Source organism: Schistocerca americana, chromosome 7, assembly GCF_021461395.2.
Source record: "Schistocerca americana isolate TAMUIC-IGC-003095 chromosome 7, iqSchAmer2.1, whole genome shotgun sequence".
Lineage (NCBI taxonomy): Eukaryota > Metazoa > Arthropoda > Insecta > Orthoptera > Acrididae > Schistocerca > Schistocerca americana.
This window is the reverse complement of record NC_060125.1, coordinates 315,684,093-315,690,092: the sequence shown is the minus strand read 5'-3', so window position 1 is coordinate 315,690,092 and position 6,000 is coordinate 315,684,093.

The window sequence follows — 6,000 nt, the reverse complement described above, 5'->3', positions numbered from 1 at the left end:
GGTTTGGAGGGTACATTGGGATTGTTGAAGGATAAGACAGAGAGCCAGGAAGGCGGTGCCATCAGTATATTGGAGGAGGTGGACAGGTGGGGTTGGCTTGGGCATATCAGGGGTGTCCGGGAGATAGATGAGAAGGGAGAGGATGGAGCCCTGGGGGACACCGACCATGGCATAAAAGATATGGGAATTGGTTTTTTAGAAGTAGAAAGATAATCGACTTACAACTCGGTTGCGCAGCAATATATTAGCAGCAGTAAGATATCATGGTCTAGTGATCAAACATCGTCTCAAGTACCTATACAAACTTCGCTGCAGACGTATTTTGCAGACTTTTAAAAATTTTTCAACTTCTTAGATGTAGAAAATAATTAAATTAACGACCCTGTTGCATATCTAACTGTGCAGCTATCTACTGATGGTAGTATGAAATCGTGGTACAAAGAACAAACTTCTTTCTTTTACCATGGAGCCATCTGCTGGTGGCACTGTGCACTCGTTCTCTGCAGTTTCAGGGGCAAGTAGGATTTAAAAGTGGACTTGCTTTTATTTACGTTTTCAGAGCTTGTTGGGTAGTACTTAAGCTAGAAAACTCATTTTTCAACGAATAAGAATTAATATTTCGTTATTTATGTTTACAAGTAAAGGTTTATAGAGAAAAATGCTATCTACTCGTTTCACTATATGATGACGAATTATATATGCCTTCATATCAAAATTACGATTGTGCACATTCTGTGGATTGGGGTCTCATACCTCCCAAATCAGAAGATTCTGCTGCCTGGGCTACTCTCAGAGCTCAATAGAAGTTTTCAAAGACCCTGCCACAGCCACTCCCACCCATGTTTGTTCTCATCCACACTTCGATGATACCTGTCACTGGGAGAACACACAGTTCACCATGGACACCCACAGTACCACCATCCCATTCACCTCACTTTTTACTGCACCAACTGTTACCACCATCATATCACCTCCCCTTCCCCTGCACCCACGATTACCTCCCGGAGTGCCTCCTCTGGGCTTCCCTCATCTCGTCTACTCCATCCCCTCTTCTCACATTCTTCTCCCCTTCTATCTCCTCCACACTCCTGTATCCCTAACTGTATGCTGCTCCTGTGCTTGCTCCTCCTCCTCTTAACAATACCCCTGTATCTGCTCCTGCTCCTACCCCCCCTCTCGCCAGTACCACCTGTCAGGAAGACTTTCCCCCACTTCCCACTTGCCCTGCTATGACCGCCCCTGCATACCACACCCGACTCATCACCTGCCTTGCCACCGTCGCCACCATGGAGCTGCCTCTGCCACATGTGAGGGGCCTGCTTCCCACCACCTCCCATTCCAACCAGTCCTTCACCCCTCCTCCAGGCGATCCCACATTAAAACCCCCAAGTGCCCAAGTGGCCACCTCACTTCCACCCCTCCGAAACACCACCACCCACCCCTCTTCCTTCTGATCCCCCATGGATATCACCCCTCCTCCCGCATCCCCAGTCCTCACACTGCATTCCTTCATCCCTTCCAACACTGATCCTAAATTTCTTGATGCCAACACCCCGCCCTCTAAATCCACAAATGTATCCCCACTGCTCCCATTGCTCAACTTATCCTCCACAGAGACTCTGCCCTTATCAAATCCCCCTCCACCTCTTTCCACACTGATCTCCTCTGGAAACATCCCCGCATCACCCTTAGCCCTCATGTGTCCCTCACACCTTTCCTCACCTCCTCCTCTCCCCATCAGTGCCAACCTCCTCATCATCTGTCAACCCTCACTGACATGATCACAAAACTGGTCCTGGTGGCAGAGGTGAGGCAGAACTGAATGGCCACCCCACCCAGGAAATCTGCACAGCCCACCATATCTACAACATCTCCAGCACTACCTTCCTGATGTTTATGTTTACCGAGTCCGCCTCTTCCGTAGATCACCTCCTCACCAAGGGAGCCCTGATTTTCAACTATCACCATCCCGCTGCCCCCTCCTGTTCCCCTCCTCAATCCTATTGCTACCAACACTGTCTCCTCTACAATGACCACCTCACCAAAAACTTCCAACCTCACCCCACCTGCCCCCACTGTAATGCCTCCATTTCCTCAAACAGTGTCCAGACCTCATCTATTTTCCTTCCTGCAACACCTGCAATGAACCCCATCCCACCACTCTCCCAAATGCAAGGCCAAACCCCCTCCATCCAACCCCGAGCTCACTCTCCCCATTCATCCCATAGACCAGCCCATCCATCTGAACAAATTCCTCTGCCCTCCCTCTAAGAGGAAAGATACCATTCTGTTCCACACCATCGTGCTCCAGAATATCCACCACTTCCAACGACCTCATACCCTCCAGCAGATCTCCCTTGCTGCCCACTCCATCTTCCATTTGAATACCTATGTCACATACTCTCACAACCAGCCCCACTTCACCTTCACCTGTCTAAACACCCTCGTTGAAGCCTCTCTCCCTTCCTCCCCCCACTCCCTTCTCCCCTGTCACCTCCTGGTGCACAAACAGTATTGTAGCCTACACATAAACATTTGCTCCCTCCCTGCCAGCAAATACCTCTTCATGCATACCCTGTCCCAGCAACGGGTCGACTCCTTCATCCTTAACGAAACTGTCCTCCAACCTCACCAAGTTTTTCACACCTCTCCCTATTTACTTCACTGCACTGACACCCTCCTTCCTTTCGCATTTGGTGGGGTCGCACCTGGCTACCTCAAGCATGACCCTGTCCGGCCACAACCCCTGCTCAATGACCTGATGGAACACCTTAGCATCTTTTTTCCCTTGCTCACTGTCACCTGTACCACTATCTATGTCCACCCCACAGCTTCTCTCCCCTCTGACTTCATCTCCTATGCTGACCACACCTTCACCTATGTGATTGCTGCAGACCTCATCATTCACAGCCATGACCCTGTCATTCTTCAGCAGTGGCATCAGTTCCTCACCACCTTCCATAGTGACCTTGTTCCCCTCATACAGCAAACCCCTTCCCAAAAGTAAGTCCTCCCCAGATGACATCCTCGCTCTGCCCCCCCCCCCCCCACCCAATCTCCTTGATTGTATCACTGCAGAGATCCTCGACCCCATTGGTAGCAACCACCACCCACTTCTTCTCACCATATCATCAGCCCATCGTCCCCCTCCTGTACCCCCACCCTGCTCCTCCTCTGAAGTATGTCTGTGACTACTGTCGTGTCAACTGGAATACCTACTGAGAGTCCATTGCATCACAGGCCAAAAGCCATCCCCTTACCTTTCACCATCCAGCTGACATTAGGCATGGCTCATTCTTCCTCCAGAAGACCATCACTGGTGCCATGAAGGCCCATGTTCCTAGCAAACTTATCCACCCTCACTGCCTTACTCTTCCTCTTCAGGCTGCCCTTCTCCTCTGTGAATCCTGCAGCCTCTGCCACTCCTTCTTCTGCACCTGTGACCGGGATACACTCCTCCGCCACTGGCAATTACAATGACACATCCTAAACCTCCTAACAGCAAAGAAACTCTGGTACTGGTGCCAAATTCCTCCAAGTACTGGTCTGCCTTCCAACGCCTTACTAGTAGCCATCCCACCCTACATTACCCCCCTGCTTCAAGACAACTTCCCCTTCCCTGGCAATCTCAGTAAGGATAACCATTTTGCTTCCCACCACTCCAAGGTCTTCTACAGTCCCCATAATCCCCAGTTTGATTTCTCTCTCTTCCCCATAGTCCTTGAATACACCAATACCTCTGTCCCACACCTTGCCGCTAGCGTCTGACACTTGGATCAGTTACCCCCCTCAGACATAAACACTCCCATTACCAAACACAACATCACACATATCCTCCACTCTACTGTCCGCAATATTTTTATTTTTCAGACAGAGCACAATATCCCCTTTCCTGGAGCTCGTACTTCATCATTTGTCTGTAACAGCTGAATGATAGCTGGTACAGTAATTACAATGACCGGCTTCGAAACTAGGTATGGCAAGAATTTCTCAGTGAATCACTTCTTGAAAGTGACAGCGGTCATTTCCGAATGGTACTCACTATTGATTTTCTCAGACTTAAATAGAAGTTTACTCTCAGGAACCAAATCAGAAGAAGATCCGGCATGTAGAATAAGTATCCGAGAACCTTTTTCTAACGGAACTTTAAAACCGTCAGTATCATCACTCATTTTCCAGAAGGTATTCATTGAATGTTTCTGATTCACCCATATTTCATCAACGTAATACACTGTAGAATTACCTCCTCCTCTCGTATGGTGCATTTTTATAAAGGACTTGCTTCGTGCTGGTTCTATGTCACTTCTTTCAGTTAAAAATATTTGAAATCAATGTATTTTAAAATTTTTAGCATTGACGATTTGCTCAGGCATAACTGTAACAAGTTTTTGCGATGTTGGGTATTCCTTTCTTATATGTATTTCACACACAGAGCGCTTTGAAACATCGTTGTCAAACCAATTGTTTGTGTTTTTGTGTTACAGGTTTCTTGCGATTTCGATGATTTTCAGGCGACACGAAAACAAATTTTACTGAGGCTTCTACAACTCAGACACTTTTGTTACCATTCTCGATACAATTCTCTTGCCGACACGTACTTCTGCAGTTCGTTCTTGAGCCTTCAGAATGTCAAAAATAGGAGTATCGCTTTCAGATTCACATTTGAAGAACTTATGAATACGGGATATAAACCTCCTCGACTGCTTGCAAGGCATCTACATCTACATGATTACTCCGCAATTCACAATTAAGTGCCTGGCAGAGCGTTCGTAAAACCACCTTCAAGCTATTTCTCTACTGTTCACCTCTCGAACAGCGCGCGGGAAACACGAACACTTTAATCTTTCCGTAATTTCTCGCTTTTTTATTATGATGGTAATTCCTCCTTATGTAAGTGGGCGCCAACAAAGTATTTTCACACTATGAGGAGAAAGTTGGTGACCGAAATTTCAAGAGAAAATCCTGCCACAACGAAAAAGTCTTTGTTTTGGTGATTGCCACCCCAATAAGCGTATCATATTCGTTGCAGTGTCAACCCTAGTTCGGGAAAATACAAAATGAGCTGCCCTTCTTTGAATGTTTTCCATCAGTCCTATCTGCTACGGATTCCACACCTGCCAGCCGTATTCCAGAAGAGAGCGGAAAAGCATAGTATATGTAGTCTCTTTAGTAAACCTGTTGCATTTTCTATGTGTTCCACCATTTAATTGCTGTCTTTGGTTTGCTTTCCATGCAACGTTATCCATGTGATAATTGCATTTTAAGTTATTCGTAATTGTAATCCCTAAGGATTTAGTTGAATTTACAGCCTTTAGAATAGTGTGTTTTATCCCATAAACCGAATTTAGTGGATTCCTTTCAGTACTCATGTGGACGACTTCAGACTTTTCATGTATAGAGTCAATTTTGCCACTTTTCTCGCCATACAGATAGCTTGTCTTTTCTAACTTGCTTTAATCTCTCATGACTTTGTAAGACCGTTAATCATAGCATAATCTGCAAACAGTCCAAGAGGGCTGCTCAGATTGACTCCTAAACAGTTTGTAAGATCAGGGCAGAGGAGCGTCCATAACACTTCCTTGCTAACGCCAGATACCACCTCTCACGAATATGGCCGAACAACTAAGACGATACTCCACAGCCAAGCAATTAAATTAAAGTTGTTCGTGAGGGACTTAACGTTTATTGCCGTCACATGACATTTTCATTTGAAAATCACACTAAAGCGTTTACAGATACACAATCACAGCTGTACTGCTACAAGAAAGCAACAGGACATCTGAATGAATAGTTTGGTCGTTCAGTGAATTAAACTGCTTTGTTGCAAAAAAAAAAAAAAAGGCAACGGCGCAGCGTTTGGGAGAGAGAGATTCTCGCAGTGTACTTCACAAATCATGACTAGCCGCTCGGAATGACAATGAATCTTATTGACTGCTAGCAATTAATGGTGGGGTATGCGCAGAACTGCTGAAAACAGGACCGCCTTCCAACATGACGCGA